Here is a 25,689-nt window from a genome sequence, read left to right as displayed (position 1 = left end):
CCACAACATAACTTCTCTGTTCTGAATATTCTTAATAGTAGGAAGCTTATTCTAAAGGACTTTTCAAAAGACTAAAAATTTAGAAGAAGAAATAGAATTAAACCTCACAAAGTTTTCCCAATCACAAGAAGGAGCAATAGCTTTTTAAGTGAGGACCCATTATCCTCCAATCATTATTAAAAAATAAAAAATAAAAATCAACTTTAAAAACAAAAAATAATTAATTACTTGCTAAAATTAGATATTATCTTAAAAGTTACACCAATTATTAATATTTTTTATTTACTAAAACATTAAATTTAATGCTGCTGCCCAGGATCGAACTGGGGACCTTCAGTGTGTAAGACTGACGTGATAACCACTACACCACAGCAACTTAATTTGTTAATATTTAAAGTAGTTTTTATAATTAATAAATAGTTTTTAAATTAATATTTAATTATTAACTATTAAAGTTTTAACTATCAAATTTTTAAAATTATTAATTATAATTTTGGAATAATTAAATATTAATTTAAAAAATATTTATTAATAATATAAATTATTTTAAATAATAGTATAATCTTTAAAATAATATTTAATTTAATTAATATAAATATTTATTATTATTTTTAAAATTTAATTTTTATTTAATAATTTTATGAACACCAAATATTTCAAACAAACCAAACAAAATATTTTGATTGGACTATATTGATTCTTAAAATATTATTATAATTGTATAATCTTTTTAACCTTTCAGCATCTTGTTATCTCATTTAATTGTATAATTGTATTATCCATTGATTTGTTATCTCATTTATCATATTAATATATTAGTATAACATCATCACTTAAGTTAAATGTTAGGTAAACCTTTTTTTATTAAAAATTGATAATTGTCTATGAAACTAAATTACTAAATGTTACAAACGTGGGCCAATCAAATGTATAATACTCTAAAATAATTGTATTATAAAATTAGAAGAATCAATAATAAATTTAAATAAAAAATAAAAAACTTAAAACTTATCTGATTATTGGAAGAGTTTAATTTTTACTCATCCTTAACTGAATATAAAACCATAACCCAACACACACACACAAATTGTAAATATACACAATAACCCAAAACAAAACAAAAAAGTGTAACTAGTTTTACATATCACTTTTATAAAGTTTAATATAAACATACACAAATTGTAAATATACACAATAACCCAAAACAAAACAAAAAAGTGTAACTAGTTTTACATATCACTTTTATAAAGTTTAATATAAACATAAGGAAGGATGATGCATAATTAAAATTTTGATAACTAATTTATATATTATTTTATAAATTTTTATTAATAATAGAAATCATTTTGGTAACTAATTTTATAAATTTTTATTAATAGACATAGTTTTACATCATCTAACAAGTTGTAAAGTTATATTCATATTTTATACCAACTAGATACATAATCAAATTACAATGTATAAATTGGAACAAACTTAATCTTAGAAGCAAATTTATAAAAGTAAATTAAATTTAATCTTACTTTTTAATACATTAATTTCTACTTATAAAAAATCCATTCAAATAAATTTCAACTCTACTTACACAAAGTATAATAATGTACACATTTTACATTGGATTTAAGCCGAAATAATGAAGAGTCCTCTCTTATTATATAAAACTTTCAGGTTAGACATCACTATTCAACTACATTTGAGTTAGGTTGATACATCAAATAACAACAATTATCTGCCATTACGTAAAAAAAGATTATTAAAATAAAAAAGAAAGAAAATACAAAAAGAATATGGAAGGATTCTTTGACCAAAACTCATATGTTAACAAAAACGATACATAGATAAACTATACTTATTCATAAAGAATAAAGAATAAAGAATTTATTACAAAGTGGACTTTAAGTCTAACTCAACCCCATAAAACCGGCTCATGAGATTGAGGTTTGCACCCACTTATATACAATGAAAGGCTCTAATCTTTAGTCGATATGAGATCTCCAACAGAATTCTAAGAACAAACTAGATGAAAGCCTATTATACCAATGAAATGATTATCTATGAATAAATCCTAAATTAGCCAACTTATCATCACACACATTTACTTCACAAAAAAATATGAGTAATCTAAATATAATTTTCTCACAGTGATTAAGACAAGTATTCCAACATTCACAAAACATTAGTTCTAAGAGTAAAAATAACACAAACCAAGACATAATCATATTCAAACCATTCATTAATAACCTCATTTGTCTTATTAGACCTTACTTAAACTTCAAAAACTTTTTGAAACACCAACACATATGTGATGGAGGAGCAACTTAATTATTTCCTCATCAACTAACTATTGCTAGATTAGATCACACTTTTCATATCAAATTGCACTTTTACTCAAAATATTTGCTTAAGTTTTTAATATTAGGGTATACAATAATAATTGGGCACACTAAATTAAAGAATTAAAAGATGATGGGTGTAGCCTCACCCTTTGTGTGGCCTACTTATTTTTGGCGGTTTCCATATTAGGAAGGATAGTGACGAGTGGGGATCAAATTCTGTTCACTCAAACTAAACAAAAATAAATAAATATATTATATAATAAGGTTTCTTTGGTATGAAAATGACATAATCATGATATGTGAAACCAACCAACATCATAAAACCACTTTCTATTCATGCAAATACCCCAACCAAGATTTAGCTTTTAAATAATCTTTCACTGCTTTTATAAAAATAAAATTGAGATAGTTGGAATATGGCTATTTTTTAAATCAACTTTTGGCATATACCATAATTGATATTTAATTTTGTTAGCATTCTTTATATTTAATATTAAATAAACCTATTAATTTATTTTTTATAATAAGTTAATTATTCTTGAATTCACTATGTTGACTTATAACTATTTCAGTCGTATTAACATGTGTTAAATATTTGTTATAGAAAAAATATTAAGGAAATTTTGAAATCATAGTAATGAATAAATTTTGAAAATATACAAAAACCTATTTAATATTTTTGTGTGTGTGCGCACTAACAATTAATGGCTAACAACTATTAGCTATCTTAACTTAGACTTTAACATTTGATCTTCTTGTTGGTACCCACTAATTTAAGCATTTAAAATAAAATAATAAATACATAGTAGTGAAAATTTAATACTATGTTATTATTATTATTGTTATTATTATTATTTAAACAAGTTCTTTTGTTGATTTCAAAAAACATTTTAAATGGGTAAAAAAAACTTAATTGTTTTAAAGTTTTGACCTTAAAAAATATATCTATAATATTGACTTAGGTTTGCTATCATGAAAGAAGTGATTTATCCTATTTTCATCTAATTGATTCACAGTAAAAAAAATAATCTATTTTTTTGAAGTAATGTATTCTCATGATTAGAAGAAGAATATTGTGTTTAAATATATAATTTTAGTCCAACCCTATGAACATGGTTAAAAAGGAATATTTTGATTCTGACTATGATAGTGTGAAATGAGAAGCAAAGTAACAGGGTCCTCAATTATGGTGAAAAACCTAATTGATGGTGTTTTCTAGAAGGAGACCGACTATTAATAAATAAAAGAAGGCACAAATTGTTGTTAGCTGAGGTAATTATCATGTGGGAATACTCTTAATTAACGAAGTGGTGGCCACGTTATTCATAGCAGAAACCTTTAGGCACTTTAAACAAATCAACAATTTTCACACTTTGTTGCACCTTTCATTGCTAACTATGGTTACATTCTTTCAAAGAGACTATATATGTACGTACATACAAACATAATATAAAAACAAATTAATTCATACCGTTCGCACCTCAAATTTAGGAGATAACATCGTTATAGATCAATCATCACAGTATTTTTTGTTTTAGAGATCGATGTTCCATCACGATTTTGTTATTAAAAAGTATTTTTTAAGAACAAAAACGTGTGATGAACACCGACCTCCAAAAATGAACAATACCTGATTAACCCTAACGATGTTATCAGACTTAAAGTCGAAACACATACCAAATAATTTAAGTATATTTTAATAGATTGATTTCATTTAAATTTATTTTTGTTATTTTAAAAATCTACTTAGATAGAAAGTGTTTTTTAATCATCCTTAAGTAGTTTCATATAAAATATCTTTACTTAGATCACACATTTAGGATATTTTTAACTTAAATGGAAAGTAAAATTACCTTCAACTAAATCTTGTTATATTTCAACTCCAACTCACACTTAACTTCTCAAGAATCTTTATCTTAAGTATGAACCCCTTTCATATTTATACACTTACCTTCAAGGGAACTCTAGATTTCAATGAAGAAACAAATTTATTCTGATGAGATATAGGCAATTCTCAAATAAAGGTCCATTTGTAAATGAATTTTTAACACTCAAATTATAAGATAATATAAAAATAAAGCACAAAATAATAATAAAAGTAAATATAAATTTAGATCTCATTATATTATATGCGGTTGAGACATTATTATATAAGCTTTTAATGACGTTTTTTTATATATAAGATATGGATAATGATATAACTTATCCTTATCCATATTGTTTATGATTTTTAATATATTAGAGATAGTATAAGATAGTCGAGTTATAAGACTTTATTCCTTAAGTGGCTATTAATCAATTTATTTATTTATATGATTTTAGTTATATGTCAAATGTATTTGATTTAAGGTACACAAGTCTCTTAACTCAATATGTTGCTAAGTAGGTTGGTGACTCTTGTTGATTGATAACCTTTGTTGATTTTGGATTTCCATTTTCATGAGAATAAAAGAGCTTTATTTTTTTTTTAAATCATTGAAATAAATTTGGTATAGAATACGAGTCTTAAGAGAGTTTTAATAAACTTTAAAATTATTGAAATGTAATTCGACGCGAAGCATGAATTTTTTAAGAACACTTTGATAAGATTTAAAATAACTAAGATATAATTTAATGCAGAGCTCAAGTTTTTTAGTAACTAGGCTTGAGTTTGATGTCTTTATATGACATTTAAGTGATTCAAAAAAACATTTGATTTGAGCATGCCAATTAATGCCAATTAGTGGTGCAATAATATTATTTACGAGTAATCATTTGAAAACATAACATTTGAATATTTTAATGAAGGATTTCATGATCCTCAAAGGACAAAACCTTCAGGTTGTTGTCATGTTGCTTCTTAAGAGATGTTATTAAACATTGCATATCTTGAAGAATAGTTAGAAAGGTGAACTAGGACATACCACCTCATTTACATTTTTATTTTATTTGTCACATAGAAGAATTTTGCTTATTTATCCTCTCACAAATTTTTCTCCCATTTTGGTGATCTCTTTCCTTCCATTGAAACTTTATAAGAACATCAATTGTCCTTGTTCTTGTTTTGTTTCATCGTTGATAATATCTCAAATATCTTCTTCCATCAATAGTCTAAGTAACTCCCCTGTGATAGGTAATTCATAGCAGAAAAGAAAGTTTTTGCTATCGGGAAGGAGTCCTCTGATAAAGAAAGTCATAATGACTATTTATTTTATGATAGTCTTGCTGAAGAGGTTGTTGTCATTCTCAACATTCTAGTTGAAGTATCCCCATGAAGGTTTCTCCCGTCCTTGAGTTGCTTATAATTTTTTTATGACATTCAAAATATTTTCAAAGTAAGTTGTATTAAGGAAATAATAATTATCAAATTATATGCAATTATTGTATGCAATATTTGACGATATTGTACCCAATTATATGCAATTAATTTAATAATTATAGAATCTCATGATTAGTATCCTACCTAATTAGATTGTAATTTGGGAGAGAGAAACTCCCTATATATTTCCTATAAGTGATGTAATATACACATAAGAATAATAAACATATCTTCTTCTTACCATTTTTTATCATTTTCTTATATGGTATCAGAGCACCGATCTTGGTGCCCTGACAGCCTCTCCATTTCTATCCCCTAAATAAAAAATCATGTCTTGCAAAGAAGGCACCAGTAACGAGTCCGATAGAAACCTCGTACAACGCTTCAGTGCCGAGCAAATTCAGCAATTGGCAAGGGCTATTTACTCGCTCAACGATAACGGTAAAAGTGACACGTTTGTTAGCTCTGCAGGTCTGCTTGCCCATAACTCCTCTTCTAATTCTGCTTTTACGAAACCATGGATTTTGGATAGCGGAGCAACCCATCACATTGCATCTGATTCACAATTTTTCACACACACTTCATCATCATTTATTTCAAATGTTAATCTGCCCACAGGCTCAACTGCGCCCATCTCATCTACAGGCACAATTAAATTCAATGACAAAATCACTCTCAAAGATGTTCTTTGTGTTCCTTCTTTTAATTTAAATCTCATGTCCATTAGTAAGATAACTAGTTCACTAAATTGTTGTGTCGTTTTTACTCCACATGATTGCGTTTTACAGGACTTGGCTACGGGGAGGATGATTGGCTCGGGTAAACAACACGCAGGCTTATACTACATGTCCCCTCTTCCAAACCAAGCCCACGCATCTCAAATATCGACCGATCCTGATTTATGGCACAAGCGCCTTGGACATCCTTCTCCGGCGTGTCTACAACTTGTATCTTCCCTACTACCTATCCCTATCAGTAAAAATCTCATTCCCATTCATAATCATTGTAGTATTTGTCCCAAAGCTAAACAGACAAGGCTACCCTTTCCTTTAAGCACAATAAAATCTCATTCTCCATTTAATCTATTGCATTGTGACATTTGGGGTCCTCACAAAACCCCAACTCATTTTGGAAAACGTTTTTTTCTCACTATAGTCGATGACTATAGTCGATGACTATACTAGATGTACTTGACTATTTCTTATGAATCACAAATCTGAAACCCAACATCTCTTAGAGTCATTCATTACATTTGCACAAAATCAATTTCAGGCATCTATTAAAACCATCCGCGTTGACAACGGACTGGAATTTATTTCAATGTATGATTTTTTTTCCTCAAAAAAGGTATTGAATGTCAACGCACCTGCGTCTACACTCCTCAACAAAATGGAGTAGTAGAACGCAATTTTAAACACAGCACGAGCCCTCCTATTTCAGTCCAATTTACCATTAGAATTTTGGGGAGAATGCGTTTTAACCGCCACATATATCATTAATCGCTTGCCATCACCTTTACTAAAAAATAAATCACCTTTTGAGCTACTATATAATCAACCACCTTCACTTTCTCACCTAAAAGCTTTTGGTTGCCTCTGTTACGCAACTGTTGTTTCACCTAAGCAAAAATTTGATCCGCATGCCCGACAATGCATTTTCATTGGTTATCCTCATAGTCAAAAAGCATACAAATTATTTGATATAGATGCAAACACTTTTTTTACAAGTCGGGATGTCATCTTCCATGAAACTGTTTTCCCATTCTGCCAACAGTCATAGACACAATCCTTACCTCCATTACAAGGTATTTTGCCCACTATTGACATTGACTTACCTACTCCTGTCCAACATTCACTTGATCAACCTTCTTCTCTTACTCATCACAATGCACCTGAACCTCCATCAAACCAACCTTTTTCTCCTACTCGTCACAATACACATGAACCTCCATCAAACCAACTCTCTTCTCCTACTCGTCACAATGCACCTGAACCTCCATCAAACCAACCTTATTCTCCTACTCGTCATAATACACCTGAACCTCCAGTAGACCAACCTTCTTCTCCCATGCCAAGAAGTTTAGCACCCATTACCAAACCTTCTCCAACCGACCTTCCTGTTCGACGATCCAGTCGCACATCAACCCAACCTTCTTGGCTTCAAGACTACGTAACGGGATCCCAAGCCAATCATTCGACCACTGCCCAAGACCGACCGAATGGAACCAGGTATCCTATGCATCATTTTCTTTCTAATTCACGATTTTCTTCTACACATAGTGCATATCTTGCTAACATCACAACCACCAAAGAACCTCACACTTATGCTCAAGCTATCCTTGATCCAAATTGGCAAAAAGCAATGGACAAAGAGCTTTCCGCCTTGCAGTTAAATCATATGTGGACCTTGACAATGTTACCGCTGGGCAGAAACCCATCGGATGCAAATGGGTCTATAAAATAAAGTACAATTCAGATGGTAGCGTCGACAGATATAAGGCGCGCCTTGTCGCAAAGGGGTACACTCAGATTGAAGGTGTTGACTATTCTGAAACTTTTTCACCAACAGCAAAATTAACAACTTTGAGGTGTCTCCTCACCATTGCAGCAGCCAAAAATTGGTTTACTCACCAGCTAGATGTGCAAAATGCCTTCTTACATGGCACATTGCATGAAATTATTTACATGGACTTGCCACTCGGACATCATCGACAGGGGGAGAACATTGTATGTCAACTCAACAAATCCCTTTATGGTCTCAAACAAGCATCTCGAACATGGTTTTCAACATTTTCTCATGTGATTAAATTTGTAGGATTTCAACAGTCCAAGACAGATTATTCTCTATTCACAAGACAGAATAACTCATCATTTACTGCCCTTTTGATTTATGTGGATGATATTCTGTTGACAGGAAATGATTTGACAGAAATTCAGCGTGTTAAAGATTGTTTATTACAACAATTTCGCATTAAAGATCTTGGAGACCTAAAATATTTTCTAGGGATTGAATTTTCCCGTTCCAAAGCTGGTATTTACATGTCCCAAAGAAAATATGCGCTTGATATTTTGCAGGATACGGGACTCACAGTGCTCGTCCAGACAAATTTCCAATGGAACAATACCTAAAACTCACACCAGACGATGGAGAGTTATTAAAGGATCCAGTCAAATACAGGCGACTCGTGGGACGACTGATATACCTCATTTTCGGTTCGGACCCTAAGTCAATATATACAGGATCCACGAAAACCTCATTGGGATGCCGCAATTCGAGTCCTAAAGTACATCAAAGGATCACCAGGACAAGGATTGCTATTGCCATCCGAAAACAATCTGACATTGACAGCTTATTGTGACTCAGACTGGGGAGGTTGTCAGACAACTCAGAGATCTGGATATTGCATTTTTCTTGGTTCCTCTATTATCTCATGGAAGTCAAAAAAACAGACAAACGTTTCAAGATCATCCGCGGAAGCAGAATACCGCGCAATGGCCAATACTTGTTTGGAGATAGTTTGGTTGCGATATCTGTTGCAGGATTTAAAGGTGCCATGTAACTTGCCAGTTCAACCTTTCTGTGACAATCAAGCGGCATTACATATAGCAGCAAACCCAGTATTTCATGAACGCACAAAACACATTGAGATAGACTGCCACATTGTGCGACAAAAATTACAAGCTGGATAATCAATCCTTCATATGTACCGACACAGTATCAGCTCGCAAATATTTTTACGAAGGCATTGGGCAAGGAACGATTTTTGACACTACGACACAAGTTGGGGATTCTTGATCTTCACTTACCAACTTGAGGGGGAGTATTAAGGAAATAATAATTATCAAATTATATGCAATTATTGTATGCAATATTTGACGATATTGTACCCAATTATATGCAATTAATTTAATAATTATATAATCTCATGATTAGTATCCTACCTAATTAGATTGTAATTTGGGAGGGAGAAACTCCCTATATATTTCCTATACTCGACCTATATAAGTAGTTGCTTCATATGACTCGTTTGTATGACGACCAAAATATTTCCAAAATAAGTTACAACTCATTTTCAAGTAGTATCATATGAAACATTCCTTAGTAGTTGTATCCTATAACTTTTATTTAGTAAAGATTTATTTTTGAGTAATTATCATTCCTTTTTAGTGTTTGTATCATTTAATATTTTTGAAATTAGAACCTATTTTGAAGGAATTGTCATTCATTTTTAAGTAATTGTATTATATGACACACATTTTTTAGTAGTTGCGTTATGTGACTTATTTATGAGTTAAGACTCATTTCCAAGTAGTTATGTTATAAGACTCATTTATGAGTTTACACATTTTTTAGTTGTTAATACTTATTTTCGAGAATTATATCATATGACTTATTTACGAGTTAAGTAGAGAAGAATTTTGCAATACATAAAGAAATATAACACTTGAATAATAATAATAATGAAAGAAGAGGGTAATGTCCATTATTAGCTTTTTACACAATGTAAAAGTCTACCACCTTATCATGTAATTTAAAAATATCCTCGACTTACATTAAAAAAAAGACAACTAGTGTGCTCAGACTAGTGTAAGTACCTAGGTTGAATAAAGTGTTAGACATTAATTCTCAAATAAGTGAAGGATGATCTTTCTCTAATTTAATTAATTTTAAAACCGAAATTTTATAAAAAAAATCTAATCAAAGCACGGTGTTGTGATAAATTGGAAGATTTAAAATTAAACATTGAATCTTTGTGAGAGTTTGAGTGAAATTTGTGAGAATTATTTAAAAACTATGTGATATAGAAGAACTTAAGGTAGAACAAGTCCTTATTAATTTTTCAACAAGATTTCTTGCTTTCTAGATGTCTTTGTACTTTAAACGAAAGATAAAACTTTGGGATAAAAAGGTTGAAAAGCTAATTAAGATGATGAAAACATTGAATCAAGAGTTAAAAAAAGAAAGTGTGAAAAAGTTTAGGAAAAACTTAAAAAGAAAAAGAGTTGATGAGGATTGGGTAGTGAGAGATTGTTGAGTGACGAATGATAATATTGGAAATAGGATAAGAGCCCACCAAGCCGAACTTGCGCCACATAAGGTACTCTCCATCCCATCATCATGCCATGATGATTATAAAATTGCCCTTAGAGGGGTTGGTAGGGCACAATTTTGATTTAGGATGCTAAACACCATTAGATTACAAATATTTTTTCTTATCATGTTCCCCATTTCTCTTTTTATTCCACTTTAATCAATGTCTCCTTGTCTCACCACCAATCATAAGACCCTATATCCCTTACTACCCTCCATTTCATTTTCTTGTCCTCACTTTCATCATTCACATTACTAAGTCACCAAGTGAAAACAAAAACTACCTATTGATTTCCCTTAAAGTTTAGGCCACCAAAATTAACATTAGGGCATTTTGCATTTGTTGTTGTTCTTCCATTGACTCAATGCATAAAGGGCATCCATGTTGTCGTTCTTTCATTAGCTTCTTAATTAATAACCTAAAAGTATCATCAAGGGCTTGGTTAATAATATATATATATATATATATATATATATATATATATATATATATATATATATATACTAATCTACTGCTGCCTGAAAAAAAATGTATCAAATCTAGATCTTAAAAGAACAATGAAATCTAAAGTTATTCTAATTTGATGCAACCGAAAGTATATAGTGACTTTACACGTCTAAGAATAGCATCTTTTAAAGGGATAATTGAATAGATTAAATGTATCTTCCATGACTCTTCTAAGAGATGAAGTTTTATCATCATGGCCATGTTGTCTTGTGTTAAAAGGTGATCTCAAAATAACTAGTGTGTCTCGTTTTTTTTGCATAAAAGTAGTGTAATTTTATTCGTAGATTATGATTTTGGGTAATTTTTTTTTATGAAAATGGATAAGTTGTATATCATGTGGACGATTTTAAAGTGAAAATTGTATCTTATGGATACCACTTTAGGCAGAAAAAGACTACATATAGAAGTCGTACCCCACTAGTCCGACTTTACCAATTTTGTTAAACAAAAGTAGTGTAACATTATGATGTCTTTGATTAAATATAAAATTAATTTAAATGAAATCGTAAATGACCTGTACGACATTAGTGTAAAACAATACAACTAAAGTCGTACAGTTACGATTTCAGTTATATTATTTTACACTAAAGTCATACGAATCATGTACGACTTTCACTCTAAAATCATCTATAAGACTTACTCATTTTTATGAAAAAAAATTACTCAAAATTATAATTTGCAAAAAAAATTGTACTTTCATGCAAAAGCCCAATGTAGTTCAGTGTATATATAGGGATAAACCCTAAAAAGACAATGTTTTGTCTTACTAATAATGAAAGAGATTTTATGAAGTGATGAGAACGAGAATATAGCAGAAGACAAAAGAAGGGTGTCCAAATATAGAAATAGATGTGTACAAGAGCACAGTGAAAAGAGACATAAGGTATAATATAGTACATAGAGATTGATTCAAAACCATTCTACTTGCCAAGATGTGGTTGCGGCATCTAGAATAAAATATTTGAAATATGAAACTCCAACTCCTTAGAAAAATAAAATAAGGAGTGTGTCTTGCTAAATATAAAGTTCTAAAATTGAATTCAATCCACATTAAACTAAAAAATATTATAATTTATAATGGGTTAATTTTTTCAATTTTTCTCGTTAAATCTAAATTTGTGATTGTGTATGTTGGAGATCTCACATCAACTAGAGATGAAGACATTTCATTATATATAAGTGAGTGCAAACCTTACCTTATAAGTCGGACTTATGAAGTTGGGTAAACTTAAAGTCCACTTTCTAATAGTGTAAGTTGTCCAACCCAATTACACTTGAAGCGTAGGTGAACATCATTCCGTGAGTTTCATCCTGTATTGTTTATTTTTTTTTTCAGAAAAAATGCCATAAAAGAATTAATAAATATGACCGTGAGAAATTGAAGTTCTTGGATTAGAGATATTTTATCCAAAGATTATTTATGTATTTACTAGTTTTAATTTTACTTATCATAACAAAATTGACTTTACTATTGTGTATTTATGTAATATGATTTATCTTCATCCGCAAGTTAAATTTCTTACTATTTAATTATTTCAACTTTTCTAAAAAGGAGTAAACAAGTTTAATTATACTTAAGGTATTTTGGATCTTCAGTTTTTGAAATGAAAGAAAATGATGTTGTTATGAGAAGTCCAAACTTTAAGGCAGGAAAATGATTTAAGAAATTAAGCCTTTTGTTTAGAGGAATGACTCTTTCAATTATTATATAAACTATTTTTACAAACACAAGTAGTAATTGCTATGAATAATTTTGGTTTATGGAAGAACATTTATGCTTTATTGATAGGTGAATTATTGGTACATTAATGATTTTACTCACAACCATGTGATGCATCTTGTACTAAATATAGTTAATAACCATATTCGAAAAGACATGGTGATAATTTTTGAAAATTTGAAATGATTTGTAATGATGATTTTTTTTATTTTTTTTAATTATCATCAAAGGTATAGCAACGAAACGATGATGATTATAAAAATAATCATCTTTGAAAAAGTGGCTATGATAATTTTGTGATTAATTTAATATTGAAATATCATACTTTTATCATAGTAATAGGTTGATTATCGTTTGAAAATAGATAAATGATAAATTTTTTTCATATAAATCTTATCGAAAAGAAAATAATGTGAATTTTGTAATTAATTTAGTGTTGGATAAAATTTTATTGAAGGTTTTAGGTCTTATTTGGTTACTTTCAATGACAATTATGTTAAATCATATAAAACATTTTTTTCACTTCTTTTTGTTGGTTGTTCTTTTCATATAATTTTGAAGTTCTCTATGATTTGATGTGTTATCTTCATGTATTGCCTCTATTGTTGTGGGAATGTAGGGATTTAGGTAAGGGAATCTATATTTCCTTTAGAAGTTTTCTGTTGTTATTAAGGTTGAGTCTCGTCTAGTAGTGTAGTTTGACACATGTGTTTAGGACACATGAATGTTAAGGACTATTAAAATATCATAAGGTTGAGTTATTAGTTTTGTGAACATTGTGTGTTTAAGAATAACAACTTGAAATTCTACTCTAAGAAGTTTAACAACTTCTTTAGAGCTAAAGATATTATGAGACATTCAATTGTTCGTCATACTCCACATTGTAATAAAATCATTGAATATGAGCAAGACCTTGTTAGAGAGGACAAGGAACATGTTGTAGCACTTCTAGTTTAGACATACACCACTAGGATGAGGCAGTAAACACAACGTGTTACCTAGTGAATCGTTCTTTGTCTATTGTCATAAGTTTCAAAACTTTAATTGAGGTATGATTCGGAAAGTCCATGGAGTACTCAATGTTGTGGGTATTTAGGTGTCCTCTTACTACCATTTAGATGATGGTAAGCTTGAACCAGATATAGTAGAGGGTGTTTCTAGGTAATGAAGTTGGACTAAAGGGTTTCACAACCCATTCACTTTGTGAAGAACGTGTGATTCTAAATATTTTGATGAAGTCTCTATGACCTAAAGAAAACCTGAAGCATTGGGACATCTATGAATGAATAAACATCTAATATTTATTTATAAACTTTTATTTTTTTTACTCATTTTAAAATCTATCTTAAAATAAAATTCAATTCTTATTATATAAATCATTTTAAATATTAAAACACTACTTACAATTGTTTTGCTTTAAATTACCAACAAAAAAGAATGTTCTTTAACAAGAGACAATGCCATCAAAAGGATTTCTACCGTCTCAAATATCTTTATTGATGGATTTATTAAGAAAAATGTCCAATTCTAACTTACCCATAAATATTCCAACAATAATAAATATAAATTTTTTGACAAAAAAATTAGTGATAAATATAAATTATTTGTGATTACCTTTTTATTTGTCACAATTATTATTTGTAATAGTAACAAAATTAAAAAAATATCACAATATTTATATTAAAAAAATAAAATATACATATCATAAATAAGTACTAAAAGAAATATATAATAAAATTATTTTCCTTATAATAAGAATATAATTAATACAAAATTTATTAAATATTTATAAATTAAAAATGTAAAAATTTAACACATATTTTAAAATAAAATAAGACAAATTAGTGTTACTTAAAAATCTATTAAAAAAAATGTAACCTCTCATTTATTAAAATAAAAAAATATCATGTTTTCTTTCATTTTATGACTTCTAAATTAGATGAGGTAGTCTCTAAATTAAAACCAGTTTATCTCATAATGTTCAAGCTTACTTGCTAAAATATTAGTAACTAAAGAATGAACGCTAATATATTTCCATCAAATATAATAAAAATATAATGGAATGTAATATTAGAAATCTCACACTAATTAAAGATAAACATATATTATTTTAAAAACGTATTTTATAAAATTAAGTTATATTTAAATTCTATTTCTTAAAATGGTATAAATATAGAGATAAAACTAAACCAATAACTAAAGCAAAAGAAAGATGAAATCAAAAGAAATTATTAGATAAAGTTAATTTTATTAGATGTTACTTTCATTTAATAGTGGTTAAGTACCTTAGGATATAAAGTAGGTTGAATCTGACTAGTAAAGGATAGATTGACTTGGTATCATTTTCTTAAAGATTTTTTTATTAATTTTTTTTAATTAAATATGTTTTATTAGATCAATATTTTAAGAAATAATATAAATTTTCTTTTATTTAGTTATTATATTCTATATTTATAAAAAACATTAAAAGTAATCTTTATTTCTTTTAATGTGACTACAACTTTGTCATTTATCAAAATTCCTTCAAAAGTATAGAAGCATTCCGATTATTTTGATATTTATTCTATTAAACCAGTTATTTATATTCTAAAAGAATAAAACAGTTTAAATATTTTTATTATTCATATAGAAGTTTTTGTTGTATAATAATTATATTTTATTGAAATTTAATAAAGGTATTATGTTTTACAAATACATAACTAATGTATATTATTATAAAATTGATGGTTGAAAATTATTAACATTACATTTTCCAAATATAATATGCATCGAGATAATTCTAGATAATATTTTTGTATCCATAAACTTGAACATGTGAGGACTAACATGAGTTCACTACAAGAAAAAAAAGTTTTAGTGGAGGTTATTTAGCGGAGGTTAACATAACCTTAGGAATTGATTTAATTAATGGAGGTTTTTTTCTAAAACCTCAACAAAATAACGGAGATTTTTTAACCTTATTTAAATTCCAAAGGTTTATTATAAAACTTTGGCAAAATGACAAAGGTTTTTTTAACCTTCATTAATTTCCAAAGGTTTATTTTAAAATCTTCGCAAAATAACTGAGGTTTTTTTAACCTTCATTAATTTCCATAGGTTTATTTCAAAACCTCCGCAAAATAACGGAGGTTTTTTAACCTTAGTTAATTTTCAAAGGTTTACTTTAAAACCTCTGCAAAATAGTTGAAGTTTTTTAACCTTTGTTAAGTTTCATTAATTTATTCTAAAATATCATCAAAATAATAGAATTTTTTTAATTTTCATTATGTTTGAAATGTTTATTGTAAAAAGTATTTTAAATTTTCTCAAATTTCAATAAATAAATATAATAAATTTAAAAAAAATAATAATTTTAATATATTTGATAACTAAATTTTTAAAGTTTTTGAAAGTGTAAGTTTAAACATATAATTTTTTTTTAAAATATTCTTAATTTTAAATATTTATTTAATTAAAATTAATTATTTTTTATTTATTTTATATAAATATTTGTAATAAAAAAAGAAAAATTATATTTTTTTTAACTTTTCCAAAAATGTATTTTCAAACCTCAGGAAAAATACTCACTTTTTTCAACTTTTGACTAAAAACCTCATTCTCCTCTTCCATCTTCCACGATACTTCTCTTCCTCACCATCGAGCTTCTCCTCCACCGGACCTGTTTCTCATCCACGACGGACAGTTTCTCCTCCTCCACCGAATCTGCTTCTGCTGCTCCACCACGGACCTGCTTCTGCTGCTTCACCACGGTAATTTGTTTTTTCTTCCTCTTCTCAGTACATATTCTCTCTCTCACGCCCCTATATGCTCCACCATTGTTCTCTCCGATGAACGCAACACCACCGTCATCACCATCGATTTTGCTCTTTTTTTCATTATCCTTTCTCTGTTTCCATTGTCGATTTCTTCAGTTGGCATTGATTTTCTAAGTTGCTTATTTGAATCAGTAGTTGAAGCGTAATTCCTAACGCTGTTTGGTTATTAGCTTTATAATTTGTTTGGTTTTAGCTGTTGATTAGGCACTTCTAGACCCAGATCCGAAACTGCATCATCCACTAGTGGTTTCTAAGGCTTGAGATTTCTGCCACTTGCTTTTCAGCACTTCTTCATTTAACATCAAGCATGTTGGGCTTTGGATTTTCGATGAAATTTGGTTATTTTTTGGGTTTCAGATAGATCTCTTAATTGCTGCATGTTGTCTGGAGTCTAGGGTTCATATTTTCCATAATGTGCTGAATGTTGTAAATTTGAGCATGAGCATGAGCACTGGTAAATTGTGAGTACTGGTTTTGGATGTTCTGGTTTTGTTGAGTATGCAGAATGGTTTAATTGGAAGGAGTGTCCAACTCTAAAATATTTTAAGTTATTCAATTTAGCTATTAGATAATGTCTAGTGTAATGTATACTATTTTTATAATAAAGCTTACGGAATGAGTGAAATCTAGTGGTTTGGTTACAAATATGATATTATACTAGGATTAACCTACCCAAAAATCTGTTGTAACATGACTAGGCTGCCATGTTCTAGGTGTTAACAAGGAAATAGGGAAACTAATTCTAGAAGATAATCTTAGATATCTTCATATATTTTAATAATGTAAAGAATAGAGTTTGTTATAGAATCAATTTCTCTTTTATTTCCCTTTTAATGTAATTTCATTTTCTGTCTCGCTCCTTTTTAATGTGATTGTTTGACCCCACTTGTTAGCTTCATTATATTAGGTGTATGACTAAGAAACAGTAGATGGTCACAAAGCATATGTGACCCACCATGTGCACAATCACTGTAACATCCACAACCTGCCACATGTGAAGCCGCCATATCCCAACCAACATTGCCTTAATCTCCCTTTCTTTCCACTGGATTCAGATTGTCTTATTAATGTTTTAGATATTTCTCCTAAGCTTCTTTAATCTTTTACTATGTCATTGTTTCAAGACCAAAATTCGGTGCCATATTCTTTTCTTTGCTAAACGACATTCATACCACACCTGGATCAGGTATATCAGTTCAATCATTATACATTTTCTGTTTTATTACAAACTAAACTCTAACCTCATCAATTTCACAAAACCTGCATCTCACTTCTCACTTGTATGGTATAATTAGAAGGCAAAATGGCAAAATACATTAGTTATTTTTCCAATATGTATTTTACTGTTCTAAACTCTTCTCTGTTACTCCTTTTTTATTAAATTGATACAAAGTTGAGATTTATTTACTTTGGATGTGCATAAAAGGCTAAGATCTATTATATAATTGATGGATTATATATTATATTATATCATCATATAATTAAATATTTAATGGAAAAGGTAATGCAATATTTCTCCCAGTTTATGTTTAGTGCTTTGATATTATTGTTGTAGATTCTTACCCTTCTGCAATTTGGAGGATATACACTGGTGCGAAATTCAACTGATCTGTTTCGAAGTTTTGGGTTTGATACGGAGCCAGTCCTCATTGGGCTCATCTTATTCCAGGTACGTTTCAAAATTGTTGTCTTATCACCTAAAATATTGTTTGCTTGATTTTGATTGGATGTACATCTTTCTGCAGCATACATACAATCAATTTTTTGTGCCAATGATTGGATAATATTTGTTTCTTTTAAGATAATATGTGTGGTACATATTCAATTAACATGATATACTAAATTTTTAAACATTCAAAATTGTTAATGCTAAATGGAATATGTATTTGAGATAATGCCTTTTGTTCGCTAGCCATCCTTTTATAGCAATTACGAATTCAATCTACAATGTGGTGGGTTGCTTAAATATAACACTTATGTTTGCTCTTTGGCTTGCGTACCATCTCATGGCACTATAAAAGTTGTGCTTTTCTTTGTATCAAGGAGAACTGAAATTGAATATTTGTTTATTTGTATCAAGGATCCCAACCATTTGGATCTGGAAAAAAACTTGTTACTTATGGGACCACCATGAAATAAGGTTTGGACCAAAGTAGACAGCCGCTCCTGATTTGGACTTGCATTCATCAGGTACACTGCCCCGTTAGTATCACAAAATGAGAAAGACTGATCTAGAGAGGCGGGAACAAACTGTAACCAATTCTAGGTGTTAACAAGGAAATAGGGAAACTAATTCTAGAAGATAATCTTAGATATCTTCATATATTTTAATATGTAGATGATCATGTAAGATATATCTTCAAATCACTTAACACAAAGTGGACTGAGCATAGGCAACAACTATGGCAACAAAGAAATGATGGAACACACAATAGAGATGAAATTATTGCAATGTGCCCAAAAGTAATGAATAAAGACCATTGGGCTTCTTTTGTTGACTACCGTTTAAATTCAAGGACAAAGGTAATAAAAACTACTTTATTATTTAAAGTGTTGATTTATTTATATTTAGTTCTTTTACTACATGTATGCTTAGGAAATTGCCAAAAAGAACAAGGATAATAGAAAGAAGCAAACAGTTCCTCATACTGGTGGATCCAAGAGCATTGCACGGAAGAAAGATGAGATGGTAACTTGATTCTCCTATAATTTTTATTATATCATATAGCATGATTCATATACTTTTATTACATTTTATAGGAGAAAGAGCTTGGTCGCAAAGTTAGTAGGGGAGAAGTATGGGTAGTAACACATAAACATGCTAACGGAGAATTTGTGAATGATGGGGCAAGAGAGATTGGGGTAAGTATCATTTTTGTAAAGATGAAAACTCAACCAAATTGGATGTGAGCTTCATTTATAACTTTTTTCATTATTTGTAGGAAAAGATTCAAGCATATGAGTCAAATACATCTTCCCTTTCACATGATATATCAATTGATGATTCACTAGCTCATGCCTTTGGAAGTGAAGAACATTGTGGTCGTGTTTGAGGGATGGGATTGGGACCTTGCCCTTCTCATGTGTTTGGATATACTAGAAATTCTCGCACTGGGATATCTTCAACTAATTATAGAGAATTGGAGAATCAGGTTTTTGAACATGCATTTTCTTATGTAGCAATTTTTTAATGTGTATAGTTTTCTCACTCTTTTTCATGATAAATTGTGTTTTAATATAGGTTATTGCATTAAAGTCACAATTGGATGAACAAAATAAAAGATATGAAGAACGTGAAAAAAGATATGAAGAACATGAAAAAAGATTTGAGATAATGATGAATTTTTTCTTTCAAAGTTATCAAGGTCAATTGCCTCCTGAGTTGACAATGTTCAATCGTTCATCGGTAATGTTTAAAAAATTTAAATAACTTGTTTTATTTTTCAGATTTACATTTCTAATTGTGATATATGTTTATATTGTAGGTGTCTGATCAAGGAAGTGTGCCAAAAAATTAGGAAGGCAAAACCAAAACCATAATAATAATGCACCAAACACACTCATTCAACAAATAAAGAATTCATGTGGGATTAGAACATGATCAAAACCGATCCTGCAGTCATATACTGGTTTTATCTTGTTCATTAATGAGTTTAAACTGGTATTAATGAGTTTAAATTTTGTGGAAAAAATGAAAATTTTGCTGGATTACTTCTTATTTTGCTTTAACTTGTTTTTTTTAATTGGTGTCTTGATCCGTTGATGTGTTTGATGTTGATTTATAGTATCTTTTAGTTTTTTTTGTTGGATTTGAAAGCTTGGTAGTGTTATGTTTAGGTGTTTTCCTTGTTTTTGTGTTGGCTAGTTTTGACAAGGTTGTTGGATCTTTCTTTTGAGTAGTGTATGAAAATGATTAAGAATGGATGAAAAACTAATTAATGTTTGTGTGGTGTGATGAAAAACTACTTTATTAATGTTGTCTTTAAGTCACATTTTTTTTCTCCAAACATTAGATTTGGAGCGTCTCTCCAGGCAATGGAGAACCCAACTAATCTGGGAGGCAAATTCCTCCACATGCTCCATCACTCATAGCATGTTTGCATGGCTAACCTAGTCATGTGTAGTTCAAGCCTTCATTTGAACATCTTGAAATAGCATTTTTTACACATGTGCTATTTGTTTATGATCTGTAATGGCATTTGGATTTGTCCACTCATTTTCTTTGTCACCTACAATTACTTTATTTAATGTAAAAAGTGATTTGCCTCGGTCTCCATCAATTGAATTGTGGTTTCTTGGTCATGGTTTTCATGAGCACTTGTAAGATGGTAGTAAAATACCATTAGAAAGAGTTGAACGATGGAAAAAGATTGATTCTTAGCTTTGTGCCTTGTTGTGCCATTATGTGGAACACAATATATTAGGCACTCTTAGAGCTTGTGTCACTCGTTTCAGAAGAAGGCTAAGAGTATTTTGTAAATAATATTCAACGACTTTATGACTCTGCTCATAAATTGACATCTCTTAAACAAACAAATGATGACATGACTTGTTTTATTATTGAAGTCCAATCAACTAGTAAGGAATTGAAAATGGTTTTAGATGTTGATTCTTCAGAAGAGATTAAGATGAAGTTGGATGAGTTCTATATGGTTAAGATTCTTCATGCCGTGCACCTTGATTTTGATTAAGTTTGAGTCCAAATCCTAACCGGTCAAGAAATTTCATCAATTTCAAATGGTTATAGATTTATGACCACATTTTCCATAGGTACTGTCAGATGTGTTGGTTATGTACATGATATGTCATGGTTATAAGTCATTAAATTGATACAAAGTTGAGATTTATTTACTTTGGATGTGCATAAAAGGCTAAGATCTATTGTGCTGAGCCAGCTAGCTAACTTGGGTAGTCCCACCATATGTGTAACCTCTTTTTTTCTTTTTCTTTTTTTTCTTCCGCAAAGCTAGTTTAAATTGTTAAAGATTCTTTGTCCAGGTAAATGAATAAAAAAAAACAAATTTCATAATTTTGAAACCTATGGTATTTTTTAAGGAGGTTCTAAAACATTTTATGGACATTTTGAAACCCATGGTATTTTACGGGGGTTTTGAAACCTATGGTATTTTACGGAGGTTTTAAAACCCATGGTATTTTACGGAGGTTTTGAAACCCATGGTATTTTACGGAGGTTTTGAAACCCATGGTATTTTACGGAGGTTTTGAAACCCATGGTATTTTGAAAGGCTTTTCCTGAGGTTTAAAAAAACCCTGGGGAACACATTCCCCAGAGATGGTTTAGCGGGGGAAACTACAACCCTGGGTAAATGACTTAATGGATGTTTTAATCCTAGATAATATAAAAACAAACCCTCGTTAAAACCATTTTTTCTTGTAGTGGTTCCTCCATCAAATTTAGTCTTCAATAAAACTAATGATACTTCTACCAATAATATTGTTACAAAAATTATATATGTTCAAATAGTTAAGTATGTAAAATATGATTAAGAAATCATATCACCTTATTATGAAATATCAATTTTTTTTATCATTATTACAATTGAAATAGTATAAGAAAAAAATTATGAATTTCCCTTTTTTCTTTATCAAATTTATAATAAACAAACACCTTAAACAATTTGGTTACTTTGTACGTAATAATGGATTTATTAATTTTTTTATTAAACACAAGTAAATATATAGTTTCAATAATAAAAGGGAATATTTTTCACTTATTATTATTTCTCAATGTATACATCTGAATCTACATAAATGGACAATCTACATAAATGGACAAGACAATATCAAAATCCTATCCCATAATCTTAATAAAATTGTATTCCTGATGTACAATAAAAATAAAACATACAAAATTAAACTCGCAATAAATACTTAATTAAAGCTAATATTAAATAATTAAAATCAGTAAAATAAATATCATAAATTTCCTAAAATATATATTTAAATTAAATTAGCTTTAATATTTACAATCTGTTTAGGTTAAATGTTACATTCACTACATATATAAATCATTAGAAGAAAATAATAAATAAATTATTAACTTGTATATATAATATTAATTATATTAGTATTTTTCCTTCTTAAAATATATTTGATTAACTAAATATTTTCAAGAGTAAGAAAATATTACAATATTTTTTCTATAAATTTATGTTTAGATTTCTTGAAATATCACAAGTGAGATTTGATCTTTTGCATAAAATTTAGATCCTTAGAGAGAATTCTAAGAAGAATTATGGGGAAAATTGAGATAAAAACTATTGGAGTTATACTTACGGTCATGATTCTATTGAGTTTTACACAAGCCCAATTAAATGGCAAACCTGATACTGCATTTTTTTTGCAAAGTGAAGTGTTTTCTCAAATGTAATGAGGAAAGATTTCCTAAACCAAATTGTATGCAAGATTGTGAATCACACTGTAGTGCATCCCTCTCTAATACGGTTGATAATTGCATCACTAGTTGTCACTTAATGAAGTCCATTGCTATCAATATCGGTATGTAACATCAAAATATTTACTTATTTTCACGATTTTATAATTTTTCTCTATATTTGATTTTATTAATTATTATTATTTTCATGATTTTGATAATTGACTTTGCTTTGTTATGATTTTGACCATTGAATTTACTTGCTTCTCAGGTTCTCGTGATCTTATGAACAACGTGGTGAATACTTGCTTGAAAGAGTGTGAGAAAAAGTTGTAATTTGTAACAAGAAATTTTCATTCTTAAAAGAAATATTATTCCTACACAATTATGAGGAATACATCTTATTCAATAAATAATATTTGTTATATATTTTAAAAAAATTCTTAAGTACTTCCCTCCATATTTTTATGTTCCTTTTTTTTATAGTTACTAGTTGTGAATTAATAAATTAATTTTTTTAAAACATTATCATGAAATTCTATTAAGGAAGACCATTAGAAAACATTCTTAATAGGGAGTGATATGTAAATTGTGTGAGACGGATAATAAGACATTAATATGTATCTCGATGTATAAAATTAGGGCAAGCTTAAAAAATTTAATTAATTTATACTTTTTTAAATACATAAAAAATAAATTTAAATAAATGAATAAATAATTCAATGTATTGTCTAAATTGGTGAATCAAATGAAGTCTCATAGACATACAATTGATGATTGAATAATTGTTAGTGAAATTTTTAATAGTTTAGTTGAACAATTCGATCAACACTAGTAGTTATAGAGAAAAAAAATTAAGAACTTCTCAACCATGACTGTTCAAGTATTGACATGATACTTAGATCCTATGAACAAAAATTGTTGTATGGTGTATAAAAGTTAATGAGAAGCGTGTTTCAATCTAAACCTTTAACATAATCTCAAAATAAGAATCAATAAATATTGTTGAGTCTTATAAAGGTGGTAGATTTGGAAGATGTGGAGAAAGAGAGAAAAATTGCGTGGAAAAAAAAAACTAAGAGGAAATAATGAGAGTTTCAACAAATGGTGTGAAATTTGTAAGAAGAAGAATCATGAAATAGAAAATTTTTGGAATAAGGGTAGACAATTATGTTATAATTGCAAAAGATGTTTAAAAGGTTTGTCATTTTGGCAATTATCAACATAATTCATTTTTTGAAGCAACAAAAGATGTTTAAAAAAAACTCTCTCTCTCTCTCTCTCTCTCTCTCTCTCTCTCTCTCTCTCTCTCTCTCTCTCTCTCTCTCTTCTCTCTCTCTCTCTCTCTCTCTCTCTCTCTCTCTCTCTCTCTCTCTCTCTCTCTCTCTCTCTCCTTTTTTTAAGGTAATGAATAAATCAAATTATTCAATAGAAAAATCAATAAAAGCAGTGGTTGTTGGTTGATTACAAAATATCAAATCCTTCATAAAAAGTAGGTACATGCGTTGAAGTATGCAAGTGAAAGAATGGAATGTTCTGATCAAATCACAATATTAAGATTGATTATTTAAATTGTGGTGTTTCTTGAAAAGATCAAAAGGGAAATATTATGTTGAAATTTTACATCCTTAAAAATTGAAGAATTTTTTAGTTTCTAGGTGACAACACATGTAACCTTTTTTTGATCGGCCAAGAATAATTAAATAAAATGGAGCACTTAGGGTGCCTCAACCCATATACAAACCCAAACTTAAGGTAAAGAACAACAAGTTGGCCCAAAGTAGCCAACCAACAAAACTAAAAATACAAGTCTGTGAAAACTTAAAAACATATAACCTGAAACACATCCCCTCCATAAGTTTCCTATCTTACACAATTTCCCAGTTTACCAAAACATTGAATGATAGCAAAAAATCCAAACCAAAACACAAAACAACACAATAACCCCAGGATTTGCTTACACTAACACCCCATATGAGTTGCAAAAACAAAACACAATAACTCCAACATTTGTTTGGACTACCACCCCAAGAGAGTTTCACCAGTAGTGGACTTTGTTCCTTGAAGCACCTGCAAAAATCTTCTAAATGAGTTATCTTCCTTCAAATTAACTTTGTCTAGTTTTCTTTTGTCAAAGGTGAAACTTAGGGCCATTATGTTGTTGTATATTTATTCTTCCCATTGCTTGTGATGGGAAAAACAAATAAGAGGTGAGAGAGAGAGAGAACTATATTAAAGCAAAAAAAATGATTATTACAGGCCAATAACCGTTGCTAATTTTAAGTTTAAGATTATTTCCAAGATTTTTTCAGATTGGCTTGCTGATAAGTGTCTAATTTCAGTAATATTTCATATTAAAATATAGGCACTTATGAGGATTTATTGCTAATTTACATATAAAATAATTCATAATTTATGAATTTATACCTTTTTACATTTTTTATGATCTTTATTTGAATAAGAGTATTTTATTCTCAAATTTGGTGTTAATTGCAGATTTCTAAGGAAGATTGGAGATTTGGATTAA

The 25,689-nt window shown here is 29.1% G+C and overlaps 1 long non-coding RNA gene and 1 other non-coding gene across 2 annotated transcripts; one reads left to right on the top strand and one right to left on the bottom strand.

Annotated features, from left to right (window-relative positions):
* Nucleotides 1-303: 303 nt before the first annotated feature.
* Nucleotides 304-376, bottom strand: TRNAV-UAC (transfer RNA valine (anticodon UAC)). Its single transcript has one exon. It is a non-coding gene; the product is annotated as a tRNA-Val (tRNA).
* An 18,853-nt stretch (nt 377-19,229) lies between these two features.
* LOC137834443 (uncharacterized) lies at nt 19,230-19,598 on the top strand. The gene is made up of 3 exons (XR_011084884.1): nt 19,230-19,291; nt 19,365-19,457; nt 19,529-19,598. It is a non-coding gene; the product is annotated as an uncharacterized lncRNA (long non-coding RNA).
* Nucleotides 19,599-25,689: the final 6,091 nt, after the last annotated feature.

The sequence above is a fragment of the Phaseolus vulgaris genome, chromosome 5 (genome assembly GCF_000499845.2).
Source record: "Phaseolus vulgaris cultivar G19833 chromosome 5, P. vulgaris v2.0, whole genome shotgun sequence".
Lineage (NCBI taxonomy): Eukaryota > Viridiplantae > Streptophyta > Magnoliopsida > Fabales > Fabaceae > Phaseolus > Phaseolus vulgaris.
The sequence above is the reverse complement of the archived record's forward strand: the minus strand, read 5'-3'. Positions and strand labels throughout refer to the sequence as shown.